The sequence below is a fragment of the Eutrigla gurnardus genome (genome assembly GCF_963514095.1).
Source record: "Eutrigla gurnardus genome assembly, chromosome: 4".
NCBI classification, from domain to species: Eukaryota; Metazoa; Chordata; class Actinopteri; order Perciformes; family Triglidae; genus Eutrigla; species Eutrigla gurnardus.
The window spans coordinates 4,196,910-4,220,647 of NC_139918.1; the positions used below are offsets into that span (position 1 = coordinate 4,196,910).

The 23,738-nt window shown below is 44.1% G+C and overlaps 1 long non-coding RNA gene across 1 annotated transcript in view; it reads left to right on the forward strand.

Annotated features, from left to right (window-relative positions):
- The window catches only part of LOC311011713, a 354,053-nt gene that overhangs the window by 141,653 nt on the left and 188,662 nt on the right, over positions 1–23,738 (forward strand). The gene's annotated exons all lie outside the window — the stretch shown is intronic.

The following is a 23,738-nucleotide window of genomic DNA, read 5'->3' on the forward strand; positions in this document are numbered from 1 at the left end:
TAAATCCCTAAACCGTCACCCTCTGTCTTGACTCTTATTATGTTATGTTGTACCATTATTCTTTCTGTGGACACGTAACATAATAATGGGGGCTTGTCCGGTCGTCGATAGTTGGAAGTACGATTAGCGTTACAGTGATATTTTTTTTCGCCACTTGCGCGTTAAGTATTTCTTTAACTTTGTTGTTGTTGTTGTTGTTGTTGTGCAACGCATTATGTTTGACCTTGAAGCTTTTGTGCAGGCTCCTTCTTTGGAGGCCTTGTCGTCCATTACTAGAGATGATCTTGTGCTCGTTGCTGGCCACTTTAAAATTGAAGTTCGTGGTTCGCCGGTCAAAGCGGATCTCCTGGAAAAGCTAGTGGCTGATCTACGTGACATGGGGGTATTGGTAAAAGAAAGTCCTGAAACTCCTGCTCGGCCATCTACTGGTAAACCGGACTTTACACCTACTAAAACTGCCTTAGAATGGAAGCGTTTAGAGCTTCGCGAAAAAAGAGGTTGTGTGGGAAAGAGCGAAATCACAGCTAGAGGCTGAAAGACAAGCAGTGCGTGATAGAGAACGCAGAGAGCATGAACTGAGAATGAAAAGACTTGGAGATGAAACGGGCTATTCCCTTAAAAGAGTTGGAGATCCAAGCTCTTCAGTCTGGTGTTCGTATCCCTGTCGGACATGTCGGTTTTGATGTTACACGTAATATTAAACTTGTTCCGCCCTTTAATGAGAGGGAGGTTGATACGTTTTTCGCACATTTTGAAAGAGTTGCTACAGTTCTTAAATGGCCTCGCGGAGTGTGGCCGATGACTTTACAAAGCATATTCCAAGGCAAGGCCCAGCAGGCATATTCCTTGTTGTCCTTAGAAGATGCGGCGGACTATGATAAGGTAAAGCAAGATGTGCTACATATTTATTCGCTTGTACCTGAAGCGTACAGGCAAAAGTTTCGTAATTATCAGAAGCGTGAATCGATGACTTATGTTGAGTTTGTTCGAGAGAAAGAGATGCTGTGTAATCGTTGGCTAAATTCACAGAATGTAACGACTTTTGAGGGTCTCCGTGATTTACTCATTTTTGTGGATTTTAGGAATTCCCTACCTAAAAATGTAGCTACATATTAGGGCTGAGTGATTTTATCGATTCTGCGATATAAATCGATATTTTGTTTCCACAGAAAGTATCAATTTTTTAGCCACGAGTATCGATACATTAAGTCCCATTCAAATCCCCCTGGCACTCTGCTCGCTGCGCGGAGAGACGGCCGCGCAGGATCGCGTCTGGTCTGAACTGCACTATCGGTTAACAAAGGCGCCGAAAGGAAGCGTGCTTCGTTCGCGGTGCTTCAGCGGCCGCCAGGTTCACACCAGCTGCTGCAAAGCGTCACGGCCACGAAAATCACACATGATCCGCTGCCCCCCAGTTCAGACCAGACGCGTATTTCTCCGCGACGGTCGACAAGTGCTTCTGCTCAGCTGTTATTCATTCAGAGCTATTTTTTTCATCGTGGGTAAGTAAATAACCTCATGAAATTAATAAGCCATATTACTGTAGACACCAAAAACCCCACCCCCCGCCCCGTAGCCAGCCCACTCCGTTGCTCTGTGTATGTGTGTGTGTGTGTGTGTGCAGTGGCGCCGCCAGGATTCAATTTCAATGTACGCACAGAAACGGCAAAATACAACGTATATCATGGTGATAGGCCCCGGTGCAAATATTTTTTTTGTGCCCTCCATCCCCGCCCTAAACACAAGCGCACGCTTGTGAGCACTCCACGTACGCACACACACGCTTGGACACACACGCACAGTACTGTTGGGGTTGTAGCAGGAGCAGATTTGGTTATCAACAGTTAACTATCAATATCAATATGATTATCGGTATTAATAATTATATTTAATATATTATCACGATATAATCATGAATAAACGGGGCACCACCCTGGGATCAGGGAAAAGATAACCTAAAACTGTATTCAGTCTCAATATAAAGGTTTTATACTCGCATGCCAATCATCGTGATCATTGGCATAGGAGTACAAAACCAATCGAACAATTAAAAAGGCGTGAAATTCAAGCACTAGCCTTCACAACCTGCTGTTATCCAGTGACATATACACAACAAGCACAAGAGACCGCTAGTTATAATATAATAAGATTGATTAAAATCAGTAATAATGATCACAATCAATAACACTGCAATTAACAAAGCCTTATTACCTAACTACCTAACACACAAAGCTAAGCTTAAACAAAGGGAGATACACACGTGGAGTGTGTGTGTGCGTATGTGTGTGCGTGCGTGTGCGTGTGTGCGCGTGCGTGTCGAGAGAGAGAGAGAGAGGGAGAGATGGCTATGGGCGGCCACCAGATGGAGCTATTCCTCGCAGCGGTCAGGGGCGGAGCCACTGACGTCAGAGGGCGTAGCGAGAGAGAGAGAGAGAGATAGAGATAGCCGTATGTAGCCACCAGATGTAGCTATGTCCCTAGCGTCCGCCGGGAACAGCTGGCTTAGGACACGTGTGTGCCGCGTGTGTGTGTGTGTGTGTGTTAGCGGGACACAAACAAAGAGAGAGAGAATGCGCGAGCGATATTCTGAGGCTCAGAAAACGTGCCGCTATCACCCGGGCGCGCGTGAATGAATTGGCGTTTATTCCGCGAGACCGGTCTTTTAACTGATAGTAGAGGCTTTCTGAGCTCGCGAATATGGCGGAGGTTAGTCGGAAACACTGTTACAGAAATCAACCCAGCTGCGTGGGTCCACGATCAGTATTCAAATACAGCAGCACATGAACCAACGGACTCGGCGGTCCGCGATCAGAACTTAAAACACATTAACAAGAATTACAAGCATATCCTACACTATCACTTATGTCTCTGCCCAGACTGATAGCCTCTTACTGGTATCGTTGCGTAAGACGATGACGGCGTTCCGTGACGGCGTTCCGTGACGGCGTTCCGTAACGGCGGTAGTTCGTGGGCCCCGGCGTCAGCGGGGGACGTGATGAGTCGGCTTCGTCCAGACGAGAGCGGAGCGGGTTTCCTCTCGTTGATCAAACTCAAATAAAGAAAACGGTTGGTGTTTCCTCCTTCCACGAGCGGCGATATAATCGCGGCTTGGCGATTTAGTCAGCTTACTTCAGACAGCGTCTGGTAGCTGGAAGGCAGGAACCGGCTTGGTTCCTCTTGTTGCAGCGGTGCGCTGCAGGAGGGGGTCGCCTCCCGTTGCAACGTGGTGTTGCGCCGGTTGTAGGAAGAGACGCCAGAGTAGGAGTCGGAGTAAGAGTGAGTAAGAGAGCGTTCTCCAGGCGGCTTCGGTTTATAAAGCTCAGGCCGCTCCAGGGGACCCCCCGGGGTTCCCTGAAGATTGTCAGCCAATAGGGCACAAGTTGGGTGGCGTCGCATCTCTCACCTGGGTGAGATGTGAAACTAAAATGGCGGTGTAGTTTTTAATCCCCTTTGTCCCTTTGTCCTGTGTAGGCTTTGTAGGCTTCTGTAGGCCGCATTGTGTAGTCCTTCTAGTGAGGTCCCAACAGTCCCCCTTTTGGTCTGAAGGTTGAGGTGTGGGACGCAACCTTCGGAGCAACATAAGGGCCGAACCGTCCATGTATTCCTTGAAACACGTGGGAGTCCAAACAGTCTGTATATTCCATGGAAAAGAGGTTAAACAGCCATTCAGGTTAAAGTCCATAACTTGATGGAGGCATTGTCTGGGCAGAGATTGAGGCAAGGTCTGGGCAGAGATTTCTACGGTCTGGGCAGAGATTTCTAACCATTTAACCTATATCAAACATCTGCTAAGACACAATTTTCACAAACATCAACATTGTCATTACACTCAGGTAGTTTCAAACAGGACACACCCCAACTATGAAACGGAACGAAGGAGGAAAAGGAAAGTGAGGAAAAGGAGAAGGGGTTAGTGGTCGTTTGGTTTACTCCTGGAGAAGATTTAAGTTAGCCATATTTACTATGTTGTGGCTCAGGGCTGTAACGCTCCATGTAGCCAGAAACAGAGGAAATGTCAGAGGCGCTGTCATTATCTGAGTTGTCATGTTTGTACACTGCTGGTTCACGTGACTGGGACAGAATTTCGGAGTACGGCTTCCTACTACTTCTGTGTGAATGCCCGTCTCGACGCAGTTGGTGGGCATGTCGGTGATGCTCAGTATCCCCACGCCGTCTCTTACCAGGCTTCTGGGGGGAGTTTGGTGATGGTTGGGTCGCGTCATGCCATAGCGCTATCGTTTTTATCAGCTTCTCGATCGGGTCGCACGGATCCCTATCTTCGTCAGTTTGGGAGTTTGTCTGATTCCAGGGGCGTGCTGGCCGCTCACCCCCTTTCGCGCTGTTATGAGGGCTCTGCTTTAAGGCGGCGGATGTTTGGGAGTTACTCTCGTTCCTTGGTTTTGTCTGATTCCTGGGGCGTGCTGGCCGCTCACCCACTTTCGCGCTGTTATGAGGGCTATGCTTTAAGGCGGCGGACGTTTCAGACGCAGATGTGTCGAAGTTAGCGGGCTGGCTTTATAGTTTGCGCGCTAAGTGGGTTTCCCAAGCCATCTGTGCGTAATTACGAATCTCTTGCATGGAAAGTCGATGTGTCCTGAAGTGTATGGTGGCATCGTAGCGCACACTTTCGTGTAGGTTATGCAGGAAGAGGGCCTTGAAGGCAGGCTCTTCCTCCACTCCTGGGGAGTTATGGCCCTGAGCATAGGCGGCCCTGAAGCGCCAATAGTACTCCGTGGGTGATTCCTGCTCCTCGTGTACAACGGCGAGGGCACTGATCGTAGCGGCGGCGGGATCCCAGTCCCGGCTATACTCCTTCCGGAGTGCTGCACAAAGTCTGGGGTATCGGTCCTGGGTTCTGGGTGCAAGTGTTCCTATGAAACTGCGGACATGTCTGGTTGTGGTCTTCCCGACTAGTCTGAGCTTCTCCCGTGAGGAGGCATGGGGGAGGTCAATCAGGAGTCTGTCTAACTCTCTCAAATATTCGTCAATATTATGGTTCGAGTTGTCGGGATTAAAATGTTGAATATCTTTAGCCATGCTCTCAAGCTCTTCAAAGCGGAAGCGCTGTGGCGTCCTTTCTGGTGAAGGCGAGACTAAGCTAGGTTGAGGAGGCGCGTCGCAAATTACAGGTTTGTTCCAAAGATAAGAAGATTTTGGAGGAGAACTTGTGTAAGTTCCACTGCTGGTTTCTTCGCTGTCTGTGTCGGAGCAATGGGAAGCTGCGTAGCCGTTACCGCTGTCTCTCAGTGGAGTTTGTCTTAAGGACTTTGTGTCCGCTGGTAACTGTTCCCATCTTCTGCATGGCGGGGGAGTCGTATTTTCACTACAAAAAGAGTGGGAGTCGGAGAAGCCTGAATCACACTGACTGGCCGAGTCGGCTGAGGGAGGACATTCTGGTTTAGACTTCGACCACCTGTTCTTGTAGGACAAAAACTGGGACTCTGTGGTGTGCAGGACATCTAAATAACGCATGGCTCTCATGTCTGCTGCTTGAGCGTCGTGGAGGCGACAAGCACTTTGCTCCTCTAGTGCTAACACTTTTTTTTCTAGGGCAGATTTACTCTGAACCAAGAGACAGGTTTGTTTGTAGAAAGTCAGTAGCAAACATTTTAACAATGGACCCTTGGATGATGTTACTTCATCAGATCTGCTGTTCAGTAACACGTTGATCTCCTCTTGGCACTCACTGAGATTTAGTTTCTGCAAAAACTCAGAGTAGCCTGTCTGAAGGCTCTGTGCCACAGATGAGATGAACTGTTCACAAAAGGTCTCCATTGTGTCTGGAGAGAAAGGAGGGGGGTTATGCAAATCACCTGATAAGGTGACTGGCGGTTCTCTTTTAGAGAGGTCAGCTTCACGCTCTAATGGTTCTATACAGCAACTCAGACTTACTGTAGGCTGCTTACTTAATTCTTTGCCAAAGGCACGCTAACTGAAATGCGCGGCAGGAACAGTTAGGGAATTATTTTGAAATTTTAACTCGAGCTAGAACCCGTGGTGGAAATAGCAGGGTACAATTTCAACGTTCACAGAGTCGGTACACTCTGTGGCTCTATTCTCTGCTCTACTTCTAGTAAAGGGAGAATACGGTGGCTTTACTTGTTCGGTGTTAATCGCAAGGAAAAGAAAAAATGTATTTGTTGTTATACTGATGTGGGTGCACAGGTGAGCTGCGTCGACCTGTGACTTACAATGGAAATGTTAGTACTCTTTTACAGCCTGTGGACTGTTAGTGAGGTGTCTCTAGCACCTCTGGTGAGTAATAACAGTGTTATAACGTGTCTTAGTATCCCTAACTCTGTGTTTGTTAGTATTGTTGTCAAACAATAAATGGCTAATCACAACATGCATACACAACCCTCAACTGTATTTGCCTGGCAAATAGTAACAGGGAGCAAACAAATCGATCCTTGAACATCGATTTCTAAACAATGATATCAATAACAACAATTCCTATTATTGTTATTATTACTATAATTCTCAGGTTATTGTGCATAAATCTCTGGATAAAGCTGGTTTAAGAAGCCCTCACACGGGGCACCATTTATGTTGGGGTTGTAGCAGGAGCAGATTTGGTTATCAACAGTTAACTATCAATATCAATATGATTATCGGTATTAATAATTATATTTAATATATTATCACGATATAATCATGAATAAACGGGGCACCACCCTGGGATCAGGGAAAAGATAACCTAAAACTGTATTCAGTCTCAATATAAAGGTTTTATACTCGCATGCCAATCATCGTGATCATTGGCATAGGAGTACAAAACCAATCGAACAATTAAAAAGGCGTGAAATTCAAGCACTAGCCTTCACAACCTGCTGTTATCCAGTGACATATACACAACAAGCACAAGAGACCGCTAGTTATAATATAATAAGATTGATTAAAATCAGTAATAATGATCACAATCAATAACACTGCAATTAACAAAGCCTTATTACCTAACTACCTAACACACAAAGCTAAGCTTAAACAAAGGGAGATACACACGTGGAGTGTGTGTGTGCGTATGTGTGTGCGTGCGTGTGCGTGTGTGCGCGTGCGTGTCGAGAGAGAGAGAGAGAGAGAGGGAGAGATGGCTATGGGCGGCCACCAGATGGAGCTATTCCTCGCAGCGTTCAGGGGCGGAGCCACTGAGGTTCGATGGGGTAGCGAGAGAGAGAGAGAGGTGGAGCTATTCCTCGCAGCGGTCAGGGGCGGAGCCACTGACGTCAGAGGGCGTAGCGAGAGAGAGAGAGAGAGAGAGAGAGAGATAGCCGTATGTAGCCACCAGATGTAGCTATGTCCCTAGCGTCCGCCGGGAACAGCTGGCTTAGGACACGTGTGTGCCGCGTGTGTGTGTGTGGGTGTGTTAGCGGGACACAAGAGAGAGAGGATGCGCGAGCGATATTCTGAGGCTCAGAAAACGTGCCGCTATCACCCGGGCGCGCGTGAATGAACTGGCGTTTATTCCGCGAGACCGGTCTTTTAACTGATAGTAGAGGCTTTCTGAGCTCGCGAATATGGCGGAGGTTAGTCGGAAACACTGTTACAGAAATCAACCCAGCTGCGTGGGTACACGATCAGCATTCAAATACAGCAGCACATGAACAAACGGACTCGGCGGTCCGCGATCAGAACTTAAAACACATTAACAAGAATTACAAGCATATCCTACACTATCACTTATGTCTCTGCCCAGACTGATAGCCTCTTACTGGTATCGTTGCGTAAGACGATGACGGCGTTCCGTGACGGCGTTCCGTGACGGCGTTCCGTGACGGCGTTCCGTAACGGCGGTAGTTCGTGGGCCCCGGCGTCAGCGGGGGACGTGATGAGTCGGCTTCGTCCAGACGAGAGCGGAGCGGGTTTCCTCTCGTTGATCAAACTCAAATAAAGAAAACGGTTGGTGTTTCCTCCTTCCACGAGCGGCGATATAATCGCGGCTTGGCGATTTAGTCAGCTTACTTCAGACAGCGTCTGGTAGCTGGAAGGCAGGAACCGGCTTGGTTCCTCTTGTTGCAGCGGTGCGCTGCAGGAGGGGGTCGCCTCCCGTTGCAACGTGGTGTTGCGCCGGTTGTAGGAAGAGACGCCAGAGTAGGAGTCGGAGTAAGAGTGAGTAAGAGAGCGTTCTCCAGGCGGCTTCGGTTTATAAAGCTCAGGCCGCTCCAGGGGACCCCCCGGGGTTCCCTGAAGATTGTCAGCCAATAGGGCACAAGTTGGGTGGCGTCGCATCTCTCACCTGGGTGAGATGTGAAACTAAAATGGCGGTGTAGTTTTTAATCCCCTTTGTCCCTTTGTCCTGTGTAGGCTTTGTAGGCTTCTGTAGGCCGCATTGTGTAGTCCTTCTAGTGAGGTCCCAACAGTACGGTATGATAACTCTGCCGGCCCGGGGAGAGGGACATGCATCGGCTCGGCCCACAGTGCTCAGCAGCAGAGAGGTGACGAGACTAGAGCCGAGCTGTATTGTGTAGTGGAGAGGGGCCAACACACGCTATGCGTAATTGCGCACACACACGCGATCGTCCTCTCAAATGCGGCTGCGTCCGGCCCGGTTCAGCACCATCAATTTTTTTTCCCCCACCTTCAAAAAAAGTCCTCACAGTGCGTACTGGAGTCCGGCTGGCTGCGCCACTGGGTGTTGTTATATATTCACATTGAAATTCTGACATTGATTTGAGCCCCACCGCCGTATGAGTTAGCCCCCCCGTAGTTGAACCAGAAAAAATACTCTGGCGCCGCACTGAGTGGGAAGCTACAGAATGATTTAACAACATGATAATAATAATGGTGGACCCGCCCTTTAATGTCAAGCTGAAATTAAAAACGTAATTTTAACCGTACGTACTTAAATCAGCGAGTACCAACGAGAGAGAGAAGGTGGTGAGCTAATCTTTTGAATCATCAAGTTCCTCCCGACCTTATGTCCTGCCTGTGTTTACTTGTTTCCTGTTTCACTGGGAAATAAGATTGTCTGTATGCCAGTCAATCAAGTATCTGAATGGACAAGGAGACAGGTGAATGATGATTCGTGGTTGTGGTTGTACCAAAGAAAAAAGTGGAACGTGTATATATATATATATATATACTGCATATATATATAAAATGTGTGAAATATTAACATAAAACAAATACAATTCTGGTAGAATTACTAAATCTCCTTTGGGTTAGACTGAAAAGTTTAGCTACGTTTTCACCCAAAACTGACTGACACAATTTTGGCATTGGGAGCGAGTTGGAAATATTATATTATATCGACACAAGCTGAAGATTCCATGCCATTCACACCCATTATAACATCTGAAACTTCACCAAACTCAAACTGCGATATCGGGAAAACCGTACGGACCATCGACATGAATGTCTGACCCAATAAAGTCCACAGTCTTGTGAACGTTTTAAACGTTTAATCACGTTTGGAAGTTAAAGTATGGCGAACGTTTGTGGTGCTGAAGTCAATGAAAAACCAATGTAAACATTTTTAAAAGCAGTGGTTACTATGGCAACCTGAAAGTTCTTTTCTTTTTTTTCATTTTGGAATGTACAATGTGCTTTGATGTCTTTGATGTCTTTGATGACTGGTGACATCACGTGACACCTGAGTGTATAAATACGAGCAGTGAACAGAGCTCAGCGTGGAGTTATTGGAGTTTGGAGAGAGAGAGACCTTTTGAGAGATAGTGAATTGAGAGTGAATAGATAGTGAATTTTTGAACCTTGATCAACTTTGTGAGAGTGTTACGCAGATACTGCTGGAGTCCTTAACCGCTGTATTATGAGGGAATATTGTATGCGTCGATCTTCTGTCACCCGCGTCTGTCTCCAGCCCAGGCAGCCCGAGATGGGGCTAATTACGCGGCGGGGCGGAGTCTATAAAAGACGGCCGTCTCCGGGGCTGGCGGGTCCTTTTTTTACGGCTCTCGCGGTACCGTCTCTCTGTGCGGGCTGCTGTCTCTGCCGGTTATGGTCGTTGCTGGGCGCAATGATGCTGCGTTGGCGCCACGCGCCGCCATTGTCCTTTGTTTGGACCTAGCTTTCTTTTGAAACTTTAGTTTAACTTCTTAGTGCGTAGTCCTTGCGGGCTGCCCACTGGGGGCTTGTCCGGTCGTCTGAACCCTAGCTGTGACTTTTTTTTTTTTGACCATATGGCGTTTTTTCAAGTAAGATAGTTGGAAGTACGATTAGCGTTACAGTTATATTTTGTTTCGCCACTTGCGCGTTAAGTATTTCTTTAACTTTTTTGTTGTTGTTGTTGTTGTTGTGCAACGCATTATGTTTGACCTTGAAGCTTTTGTGCAGGCTCCTTCTTTGGAGGCCTTGTCGTCCATTACTAGAGATGATCTTGTGCGCGTTGCTGGCCACTTTAAAATTTAAGTTTGTGGTTCGCCGGTCAAAGCGGATCTCCTGGAAAAGCTAGTGGCTGATCTACGCGACATGGGGGCATTGGTAAAAGAAAGTCCTGAAACTCCTGCTCGGCCATCTACTGGTAAACCGGACTTTACACCTACTAAAACTGCCTTAGAATGGAAGCGTTTAGAGCTTCGCGAAAAAGAGGTTGCTTGGGAAAGAGAGAAATCACAGCTAGAGGCTGAAAGACAAGCAGTGCGTGATAGAGAGCGCAGAGAGCATGAACTGAGAATGAATGACTTTGAGATGAAACAGGCTATTCCCTTAAAAGAGTTGGAGATCCAAGCTCTTCAGTCTGGTGTTCGTATCCCTGTCGGACATGTCGGTTTTGATGTTACACGTAATATTAAACTTGTTCCGCCCTTTAATGAGAGGGAGGTTGATAAGTTTTTCGCACATTTTGAAAGAGTTGCTACAGTTCTTAAATGGCCTCGCGAAGTGTGGCCGATGACTTTACAAAGCATATTCCAAGGCAAGGCCCAGCAGGCATATTCCTCGTTGTCCTTAGAAGATGCGGCGGACTATGATAAAGTAAAGCAAGCTGTGCTACATATTTATTGGCTTGTACCTGAAGCGTACAGGCAAAAGTTTCGTAATTATCAGAAGCGTGAATCGATGACTTATGTTGAGTTTGTTCGAGAGAAAGAGATGCTGTGTAATCGTTGGCTAAATTCACAGAATGTAACGACTTTTGAGGGTCTCCGTGATTTACTCATTTTTGATGATTTCAGGAATTCCCTACATAAAAATGTAGCTACATATGTGGGTGAGCACAAAGATCTTACGCCGTCTAGCGCTGCTGTACTTGCTGACAAAAATGTGCTTGTAAGAAGAGATGCAATCTCTTATCCTGTTAAGTTTCAGAATTATGGTCAGCAACGGAACTTTAATGTGGCCAAAGAAATTGTAGTGGAACATGCTCAAAATGATGATAAACGTGTGACTCGTCCAAAGGATCCAATGGTTTGTGGGCACTGTCATAAGCGTGGGCATCTTATCGCTAATTATTTTAAATTGAAACGTGACAATAAGGTTAAGTTCACGCCTAAGACTGGCTCAGAGTTAGGTCTTTGTGTTTCCACATTTCCTCCGACGTCTCGGAAAGACGAGAAAGTGAGTGACGTCTTTGCTCCGTTTGTGTCAACGGGCTACATTGCTTTAACAGGCAACCGCGAGGTGCGTGTGCCTGTGAACATACTGTAATACATTTTGTGGTTTAAGATGTTTAGAGTAGCGTCAAGCTACCACTACCTTTGTTAACCCGTTCTGGTCCAGTATTAGAGGTCAGAGAGCACCCACCACAGACAGATATGTATAAGAATAGACTATCTTTATTTCCAATTAATATTTAGGTTAGGGACGTCTGCAGCCAGCAGGCCTATGAGGGCAGCTCCAGCAGGTCAGGCAGGTACTCCACCATCCGGCGACACCAACACTGCATACAAGAGAACACACCCAAAAGGGGACACTGCACACAAATCACACTACACACCAGGGGAGCTCAAAAGCACACTGGCTCCTTAGGGACCACTACAACATAACGGGTCGAACCCCACTCTTAACACTAGGGGGAGGTAGAGCGCTGCAAGAGTAATGAGCTGCCCTTAACGGGGCCACTGGCACACTGACGTCAGTTCATTAAAAACCTTTTAAAAAGGAAATCATATAACAGTCGGACATTAACTGACAAGACTACAAATAAGTTTATATGAAAATGATTAAAATAAAGGACTTATCCTGCCCTGGTCTGGTGACGAGACCCCCCGTGGGGTCTAGGCACTGGAACTGGGCTGTACACTGGAGAACAGGCCGCTCAGCTGGCAGGCTTGGAGTCGTTCAGCGTGGTCGGCGTCACGGATATGGCCGCTGCATGAGAGCACAGGTAAGGCACGGCTACTCCCCTGGGGCCTCATTTATAAAGCTTGCGTACGCACAAAACGGGGCTGGAAACGTGCGTACGCCACTTTCCACGCAAATGTTGTGATCTATAAAAACCAAACTTGACGGGAAAGTGTGCGTACCCGTAAGCAAACTCTGAGGCATGCTTCCCGGTGTTGTGCCAGTGTAGGTATCCCCGACAGAAATTGTTTCCCCTGGCTGCGGGAGCTACTTCCTCTGTCTATTTTGAGGGGGGGATACAAATTCTGGCAGACAGGTAAACGTCTGAAATAATCTGTTTCCCCCCCATAACTTTGTGTATAAGAGAAGAAACTTGCTCATAATCACAGAGGTTATAGAGTAGTATCTAAAGAACACACAAAATAAATCATTTGATGCTCAGACTTCATCTGTCTACTATAGTACATTTCGAGCTTCCGCCTGAATGAATGCGCGCTACCGCAGCCAGGGGAAACAATTTCTGTCGGGGATACCTACACTGGCACAACACCCGCACTCCGGGGAGTTCCTCCGCCCCACGCCGCTCCCTCACTACAATACTTAGGGATACAGCTGCTTCGCAAAGTTTCATTCTGGAGAGTGTTTTGTCATTTATTGAAAAGTCTTATGCTGGCGAGAATATCCTTGTGCAAGGTTTCGAAATGGGCTTTGTGAATGTCCCTCTCCATGAGGTTGCGCTTGTTTCGGATTTAGTTGCTGGTGACTTTAAAATGGGTGTACGTCGTACTCTCCCAATTAAAAATGTGCAAGTGTTGCTGGGCAATGATGTTATGGGAGGCATGGTGTTTCCTTCGCCCGTAGTAACCAACTCTCCAATCTCTCAATGTCCGGACAATTTAAATGACAATTTTCCTGGAGTTTTTCAAGCTAGCGTCCTTACACGTGCTATGGCACAGCGTGCAAAAGAAACCCAGGCCTCAGCGCAAGATGAGTGGAGGGTTTTCTACCAAATTGTTGTCCCCGTGTGTTATCGTGATCACATATTGAGCGTTGCTCATGATCACCATTTATCTGGTTATTTGGGTGTGACAAAGACACTGGATCGTATCACCCGATATTTTTATTGGCCAGGTGTTAACCGTGATGTTGCAAAATACTGTCGTACGTGTCATGTGTGTCAGGTTATTGGAAAACCTAACCAGGTTGTTCCTCCTGCGCCTTTACAGCCAATACCTGTCTCCTCCGAGCTGTTTGAACATGTCATTTTGGATTGTGTTGGTCCATTGCCTCGGACGAAGTCCGGCAGTCAACATTTACTCACAATTATGTGTACGTTAACACGGTTCCCTCATGCTGTCCCTTTACGGAAAATTAAGGCTCCAGCCATTGTGAAGGCTCTGATTGATTTCTTCTCTATGTTTGGCCAGTGGCACCTGCAGACATTTTTCATAGGGGTGGCCAGGTGGGGCCACTTAAAATTTTGGGGTAGCACACCACAACTAAAAAGCCATAATTTCAGGAATTGTATTATATTAGTACGATTACTAATAATATTTTATTATACTGGAGTATATAGGCTAGTAGAAAACTATGAGAACGACTTGAGGAAATGCCTACTGATACACTTTTATTGTGTTACACTTAATATTAATAATGATCTAATCTGCATAGACTAATAATAGTACAGTTAACATTTTGAGTCCCACAACAATCCCGTTTCATTGTGCTATGTGTGATACTGTAGGTGATTCATTGTTTTTTAAAATAGGCTAATTATTCTTTACCTCAAAAAGACAAATGTACTGCTTAATTTAAAGGTCCACATTTATTGTAATCAAAACAGAAAAAGCAGGCACTTTCAGATACAAACAGAAACACTTGACTTGACTTATACAGTATGTTTCAGAAAGAGTCATAGATTCGCTATTTCCCACCAGGGATCAATAGTATTTCTGATTACCAGGCTTACATTATGTTTCAGAACAATTTTATTCACCTGTTGCTGTTTTTTTTTGGCAAACATCCACAAAGTCATCAAGATTTATGGCCTAAGCCCTTCTTGATTCCACACACTGCAGTTATATTGTGATGAAAATGGAAACACAACATCTTTCTCACAAAATGTGGGACTGCAGGGATTCAGGGCCTGTATCCCTTTCATGATGACACAGTTTTCTTTAGAAAATCTTCTCCTCACCTCAGAGAGAAGCACATCAATGACTGGAATAAATGAACCTGTCCGAAATAACTCCTTCTCTGTGTTGACTTGTCTTTGAACTATTGGAGTGAACATGTCCTTCAAGCCTTGAGCTTGGTCTGACCTGACGGCCTGGAGGTGTCACACTTATGCTGCATTTCTCAGCAAGACTCAGAATATTGTCCCAGATGTCATTAAAGAGAGAGCCCTCTCTGTAACTTTCCAATGTGCCAACAAGAGCATCAACCAGTGTGACAGCTGTGCCCAAATCGAGTTGCGGGGACTGTAAAATATCACATAGATATTTTATATCAGCAAGAACACTAGTGAATGTGACCAGGTGAGCAACACATCTGAAATCTATCTGGGCTAATAAACCCCTTGCCTCTGTGGCTCTGTCACCATTTTGCTCTTCTGATATTTCTTTTAGAAGACGTACGATGGCTGGCAGTCTGTCTTTCACTGTCTTGCAAGCATTATGCCTACATGCCCACCGTGTGTCTATCAGCCTTTGTAACTCTCTTGGGGGCCCCTGAAACATCTCCCTCTGTATCTCAAGCCATCTTTGATGCACATATGAACCTGACACAAAGACATACAGTTTTTGCAAAAGTGAAAAGAAGCAATAAGCTTCAGGGATGCATTTGACACTGTCAACTAATACTAAGTTTAAACAGTGCGCGTTGCAGTGTACATAGAAAGCTAATGGGGCCTCTGATTTAATGCGTGCTTGCACACCTGTGTTCTTTCCGCTCATAACTGAGGCTCCATCATATGCTTGCCCCACAAGGTTGTTTTTGTAGTCAAGACCATGTTTCTGCAAAATGTGTACTATTTTCTGTGAAAGTGCTTCAGCATCCAGGCGCTGTGCTGCCTCAAAGGCAAGGAAGCTTTCACATACTGACCCATTGTAATAGGATCTAATTACAAAGGACATTTGTTCTTTCTTGCTCAAGTCTTTAGTCTCATCAACCAAAATGCTGAAAGCCTCACTTTGGGCAGCTTCACTAGTTATTGAGTTGCGGACCATTTCAGCTACAATCAAGTATTTCATTTTGTGTATCATGCCCAAGGTATGTTGCATTTCTTTGACCTGTCATTTTTTGTTTTACAATGGGATTGTGTTTGGCTAGCAGTTCCATAATAGAGAGAACATTTCCTTTATTCTCACCTTCTGATTCTTCATGTGCTCTCTGTGCAATGTTCTGTGTAGCTGTGAGGAGCAGGGTTTCTCCAACTATTTTGATGTACTCTCTGTTTTCCCTCACTAACTTGTTATATTCTGCATTTAAGGAGGCAGAGAGAGAGGATGTGCTTGCAGTGGACTTTTCAAATTCTGCCCATGCTAACATTGCATTAGTATGCGCTTCGAATTTGGCATGGCCTAAAAGTCCCCCATCTTTGAAGGTTGCCTTTTTCCAATTTTTGAACCCCTCTTCGGATGTAAATACTGAATCGTCTGAGTTAGGGAGACTGAAGTGCCGACAGGCATAACAGAAGGCCGAGTCTTTACTTTGTGAGTATTCCAGCCATTTATGTGTGTTGTACCAGTCTTTAGAGAAGCACCGACTTCTGTCCCCTTGAAGGGTTCGAGGGAAGGCTTTGAGATGTGGCTGCTTGGGCTGCTCTGCTCTTGATTGGGAGATATCTATTAAGAAACAAGAGACACAAACAATTACTCTGACATTACAATAATAAAAATGATAGTAATATAATACTTATCCCCCCTCTATAGTAATTAATAATACCCTAGGCATTTCTATTCAGACTAATCAAACTCGCCACCAATAAACATGAATCAAAAAGCTTTAAGTGATTACCGGTATATCATGATTTGTAACTTAATGGACACACACTTTAAACACATAATTTCTCCAGATGATATCTAGCCTAGCAATCAATTCCATTAGTAGGGCCACACAGTCATCATTTTACCTGTTGGTCCAGAAACAGGTTGAACGCCTGCTTTTGCTGCCTCCTGCCTCCCCTCTGTGACCACTGTTGCTATCTGACCCTCGTCTGCTGCTGTCTCGTGTTCTTCCTCCTCACTGTGCTCTGTAACTGATGCTGGAGTATTGCCATGCTGTTCTACTGTCTGCTCCTCCTCTCCTCCATCCTCCTCCGTCTCCTCCTCACTAAGCCTCTGCTGCTCCCCTGTCGTCTCTCTCTCTCTGTCGATATGTCTGTCGACTTTCTCTTCATTGTCTGAAAATTCATATAACACAAGCAGCACAGCAGCTAACGTTAGCATTAGCAACATAACTCATGTCCCAAAAAAAACAACAACATAGCAGTGCTGTAACGGTTACGAGCACCTTCTGAAACTTAAAAATCACATGTCACGATGCATTTTTTTTTTTTTTTTAACTAAAGAAATTATAACTGACTTACAGATAGTTTTCTTGACTCTTGAGATCGGTGCAGCTCGGTGCGGATCAGATTCAGTCAGGTGAAAACGTGATTGACAGCACTCCACCACAGTGTTGGGTGTGCCGTCTGCGTGCGCACGCGTGTGTGTGTGTGTGTGTGTGTGTGTGTGTGTGTGTGTGTGTGTGTGTGCGCGTGCGTGTGTGTATGTGTGTGTGTGTGTGTGTGTGGATAATTGGAGGTCACAGAAGCAGTGATGTGATGACGGAGTTTAGGGAGCACATGGAGTCCTTTGCGCTTGTGCATTCAATGTGAAAGGGGCTTAACTGGCGATAGAAGAATATCATCAGTACCAATATCAATATCTGTGACTGGCCAGTGGGGTGGCCAGCAAATTTATAGGGGTGGCCACGGCCACCCCAGGCCACCCCCTGGTGGCGCCATTGTGCTGAGCAGGATGCACACAATGCATTTTGTGAGAAACACTGACTCCAAACTTGATTTAATTCCAAGAAAATGCTCTTTAACATGAAGCAACTTCTCCTGGTCACTTCTGGCCTCAGTTTGCATGTTTGTTCAAAGTCAAAGACTTCTCCTCAGATTGTTTCTGTTTTATACTTCGAGGCCTGAAAGGGTGAAGCTGTAGCTGCACAGATGTGATGCTTTGATTTTGTGTTTGGCAAACAAATGGGGCTTTTGACCATTGAAATGCATGAAAATATTGATTTGCTGGTTACTTGGCAACAGCATAGTACTTTCATGTAAAATGTGTAATCAAGTAACTCCATTTGTCAGATAGATGTAGTGTTAGAGTAAACAGTACATTATTGGTAGAAGTAGAAAATGGAAAAACTGAAGACAAATTACAATACTGGTGTCAATTTAATTCCCAACTCAGAAGTGGATAGTATCCTTGTAAGTGTCTTACAGTTTCCTTTATTGGACCTGAATATTAAAACGTTTGATCCAAAATGACTTCATAGTGACTTTGCCCATAATACTCTTCCAGTATTTCAAACGCTCTTAAGTTTCAAAATGTACCTTTAGGTTTATAGTGAGACGGAAACAGGACCTGATCCAACTGTGCCTGTTTCTCATCTGCCGAGTTCCTGCAGTCGTTATTCTCAAACATTGAGAGGTTGAATTTGTCTGCCGGATTCAACATCGACTTGCAGTGACTTTTAGTTTTTAGTTTTAATTATAATAAGAGGCATATGAAATTCATTTAAGTGCTCATTAGTATTTCTACTCTTCCTAATGGGTTTGTCTGAGTTTGACTTCTCCTGATTGGAGGTCAGTTTATTGTCACAACACTCCTTGTGTGTGGCCTCTGCCAGTGACGACAGTCTTACGGCTCAAATGTGGCTTAAAAAATGCATTTTTTAAAATTAGGGCCGGGACTCAATTTAAATAAAATGAATCGAATTATTTATTTTTTTATTTTTTTGGTGCAGCCCAGGGAGAGAGACATGCACCAGCCCACAGACACATTCAAGGCCCAGTGGCTTGTCTGTCTAAAGAATACCTGGCCCAGTGGCTCTATGATACTGGGCCGAATTTTTGTCCCAGTCCAGGCCTGTTTATAGAACAAGTTGAAAATGTGTTTTAATGAGTTTCTGCTTCTCATGTTAGTTTTCCCATCATTAGTAGAGAATCCGTGAAGCTTTTGTTCTATTAAAATGTTCATATTTCATGAAGTTATTCTTTAATTCTGCAGAGATTTAACCGATTTTTATATAAAAAGTATGATGTTGGAAATGTTACAGGTATAAAGTATTTGATCATCTCAGTAATAAAGCACCATAATATAAGAAACTATATTGTATTTCAATGAATGTAATATATGTCAGCACATTTATATTGAAAAGCATATCATTTAAATATGCTGGATAATTAATTGATATCATTTTTATGGTAAATTGACCTCATGACCTTTTTATTTGATATAATGGTAAATATGTCTTTCAGTGGAAAATGTGTGTATGCATGAATTCAAACAGATATGATTATCCCTGCAACACTGAAAACAGGATAAGCGGTAGACGATGGATGGATTACATGTTTATTGATTCATATATTTCAATATAACAAAGAAAGAAATAAAACACACATGAGCTATCTTTTTTTTTATCTCAATGCACTTTTTCATAGAAATAGTTTATGTGGCTTTACTGAATTTCAAATATAATAAAATGTATATATTTTGGAATATTTTGGTGGTCGATATACTTATAATCATATACTTTATTTTTTCTGAATTATCCCTAAAGGCCTCAGAATCCTTTTTTATATTCAATTATATTTTTAATATTAAATTAAATAATATACAACATTTTATTATTAATGTTAATGTTTTGTTTCTTTAGCAATTAGAATAACATGTATGGTGGGTAATGGATAATATTATCATATTAACAATTATATGAAGGTGGATATGGATTGTAACATGTATATGACCTCTAATGTAGGAAATACATTCTACCGTATAAAGATATTTTCTTAGATGATATAAATATAATTAGGTTTAAAAATGTATCTTCATATACATTATATTACAACACATTATATTATATTTAAATTCCCCCTCATAGGTTGATATAGTCTCAACGTTTTTATATCATAATATACAGTAGTCTTCAATTATATTTGACATTTCATGAAATAATATTGTAACTATGAATTTTAAAATAGTTCTGCCAAGGAATTGATTCATTAGTTTGTAAGTAAATGGTGGTAATTATGTATTATATTATATATACTTAATTCATTAAAATTACTTTGAAATAAAGGTAAATATGTCCATTATTATAATATGTATATTTACCTTATGAATTAATAAAATGGTATAGATGTTTAAAGGTATCTTCATAATTATATGAGAGATCAGAGGAGCAGAGGACTGACGTTGCTCACTGTCACTCTTTTTCTCGTTCAGAGGTTCCAGCTCTTCTTCCTTCAGCAGCGTCCGTCCCGTCTCTCTGGTAGTGACCAGTCTGTAAACATGCTGATAGTGACCAGTCTGCTGTACACATGCTGATAGTGACCAGTCTGTAAACATGCTGATAGTGACCAGTCTGCTGTTAATATGCTGATAGTGACCAGTCTGTAAACATGCTGATAGTGACCAGTCTGCTGTACACATGCTGATAGTGACCAGTCTGCTGTAAACATGCTGATAGTGACCAGTCTGTAAACATGCTGATAGTGACCAGTCTGCTGTTAATATGCTGATAGTGACCAGTCTGTAAACATGCTGATAGTGACCAGTCTGTAAACATGCTGATAGTGACCAGTCTGCTGTTAACATGCTGATAGTGACCAGTCTGCTGTAAACATGCTGATAGTGACCAGTCTGTAAACATGCTGATAGTGACCAGTCTGCTGTTAATATGCTGATAGTGACCAGTCTGTAAACATGCTGATAGTGACCAGTCTGTAAACATGCTGATAGTGACCAGTCTGCTGTACACATGCTGATAGTGACCAGTCTGTACACATGCTGATAGTGACCAGTCTGCTGTACACATGCTGATAGTGACCAGTCTGTACACATGCTGATAGTGACCAGTCTGCTGTACACATGCTGATAGTGACCAGTCTGCTGTACACATGCTGACAATGACCAGTCTGTACACATGCTGATAGTGACCAGTCTGTAAACATGCTGATAGTGACCAGTCTGCTGTACACATGCTGATAGTGACCAGTCTGCTGTTAACATGCTGATAGTGACCAGTCTGTAAACATGCTGATAGTGACCAGTCTGTAAACATGCTGGTAGTGACCAGTCTGTACACATGCTGATAGTGACCAGTCTGCTGTACACATGCTGATAGTGACCAGTCTGTAAACATGCTGATAGTGACCAGTCTGCTGTACACATGCTGATAGTGACCAGTCTGTAAACATGCTGATAGTGACCAGTCTGTAAACATGCCGATAGTGACCAGTCTGCTGTAAACATGCTGGTAGGGACCAGTCTGTAAACATGCTGATAGTGACCAGTCTGCTGTACACATGCTGATAGTGACCAGTCTGGTGTAAACATGCTGATAGTGACCAGTCTGCTGTAAACATGCTGATAGTGACCAGTCTGGTGTAAACACGCTGATAGTGACCAGTCTGCTGTTAATATGCTGATAGTGACCAGTCTGTAAACATGCTGATAGTGACCAGTCTGTAAACATGCTGATAGTGACCAGTCTGTAAGCATGCTGATAGTGACCAGTCTGTAAACATGCTGATAGTGACCAGTCTGTAAACATGCTGATAGTGACCAGTCTGCTGTAAACATGCTGATAGTGACCAGTCTGCTGTTAATATGCTGATAGTGACCAGTCTGCTGTAAACATGCTGATAGTGACCAGTCTGCTGTAAACATGCTGATAGTGACCAGTCTGTAAACATGCTGATAGTGACCAGTCTGCTGTAAACATGTTAATAGTGACCAGTCTGCTGTAAACATGCTGATAGTGACCAGTCTGTAAACATGCTGATAGTGACCAGTCTGTAAACATGCTGATAGTGACCAGTCTGTAAACATGCTGATAGTGACCAGTCTGGTGTAAACATGCTGATAGTGACCAGTCTGCTGTTAATATGCTGATAGTGACCAGTCTGTAAACATGCTGATAGTGACCAGTCTGCTGTAAACATGCTGATAGTGACCAGTCTGTAAACATGTTAATAGTGACCAGTCTGTAAACATGCTGATAGTGACCAGTCTGCTGTAAACATGCTGATAGTGACCAGTCTGTAAACATGCTGGTAGTGACCAGTCTGCTGTAAACATGCTGATAGTGACCAGTCTGCTGTAAACATGCTGATAGTGACCAGTCTGCTGTAGGGTTGCACGGTATACCGGTACTAATCTGGTACCGGGGTACTGAGGCATTTAAAAGGGTACTATATTGCATTTGGACGGGACCGGTACTTGCAGGTACTCTGGCTGTATCCGAAACCGCATACTATACTGCTAGTACGTACTGATTTGCCCAAAATGTAGTATGCAGTATGCAGTATGCAAACAAAAGCAAAATCTGCAGTATGCGAAAAGTTCCCGGATGTCGTACTGATTCGGAGAATATTTCCAGTATGCATCCGACCAGTCTACTCTGCCTACTGTTTCCCACAATGCAATGCGCTGGAGCCTGGATAAATCGAGTAATGACGGAGCAAGAGAGCGTTTCCAGGGGAATACAAACGCCGGAGCTGGGACGAAAAAAAAACAAAAAAACGCCGGAGCAGTACGCCGTTTATATTTGTTATATTTGTTTACATAAGTACAGTGTATAGGCTACTTGATTATTGTGACGAAAGCTATATAGGTACAATAGAAATCCAGGCTGTTGTACATATGAAATGAAAAAAAGTACTCTGTTAATTCAAACTTTTTTTTATTAATATTTGGTGATTTCTGTACATGCAGAGCTCCCAAGACTATACTGTATACTGTCCACTACAAACAGCGGTTAAGATAACTGGCTTGCTGTCTCCCCCGGGACGACGACGCATGTTGGCCGGCGGAACACCTCTGGAGACGGGCTGCTGCCTCTGAGACGACCCGCTCCTTCCGGAGCTTCACTTCTCCGAAAACATCGAGGCAAATTACTAAACAGCCGTCATTTGGGTAAACTAACCGCACATTGGGGATCTAAACGGTTACTTTCTCGCATGAAAAAATATTAAAATTTAATAAAGTGACATAATAACAGCGCTACAGCGGGAAATAAAACAGCTTTTCGCCTGTTTTACAACTACCGCTGCCGGTCACCACGAAATGCATTCTGGGAAACTTGCATACTGCATACTGCGGTGTGAACGGCGTCGGTCTGCTGAAGTAGCATACTGAATCCCACATTCAGTACGCAGTATACAGTATATACTAACGCAGTATGTAGTAGGCAGTACGGTAGTATGCGGTTTCGGATACAGCCTCTGTGTTGTTCTTTGAGTCTATACGAAAATTCAATAAATTAAACAAAACACTTTTTTCACTTTTATTTTCCAGATAAGACAAACTAAATTATTTGCTGAACATCTTCTATGTGGATTTCATTAAAAAGGATAAAACTACAATATAAATAGAGATTTAAAAAGTGTCTCCACTGAGTCCAGTAGCGGCGTGCTTTACACCACTGCATCCGACGCATTGCAGCTGATCGCTATAGAAACGCATTCCATGAAGCTCTCTACGCTGTTCTTGAGCTAATCTGAAGGCCGCATGAAGTTTGGAGGTCTGTAGTGATTGACTCTGAGTTGCTGTCCTTCCCAATCACTTCCACTTTGTAATAATCCCACTGACAGTTGACTGGAATATTTAGGAGTGAGGACATTTCATGACTGGACTTGTTGCACAGGTGGCATCCTATCACAGTACCACGCTGGCATTCACTGAGCTCCTGAGAGCGACCCATTCTTTCACGTTTGTAGAAACAGGTGGGTCGTCATTGTTGCTCTCCTGGCTCAGTTCACGTGTGGTTGGAGGGCTCAGTGGAAAAAAAGGCTTCCGGACAACAAGAGAAAAGACCAGCAGCTACAGAGAGAGAGAGGAGTTCATGAGTGTGTACAGCAGCAGATAGGAATCTGTTCTCAGTGGTTATTAGGACGGTTGGCAGCCTAGCAACACTTCCTTTCCTGCAGCAGACGGGCTGTGTGGGTTTCTGCTCTGCATCCTTTCTCACATTAATAACACAACGACAGTTACAACCATCCACTCTGGTTACACAATCATTCTGGTAACTTCAGCTCAGCGCTCAGTACTCACTGCTTTGATCTGTGTGTGGAATCTGTGAGAGAAGCAGCTCAAATCCTCAGCTCACTTCTGTGATTCTGGCTTGAAATGTACATGAATATGAATGTTAGTTTAGGTATAATCAGTAGCTCTGCGGATCCATGTCATCCTGATGAAGCTGTAATAGTTCAGTGTCAAAAAATA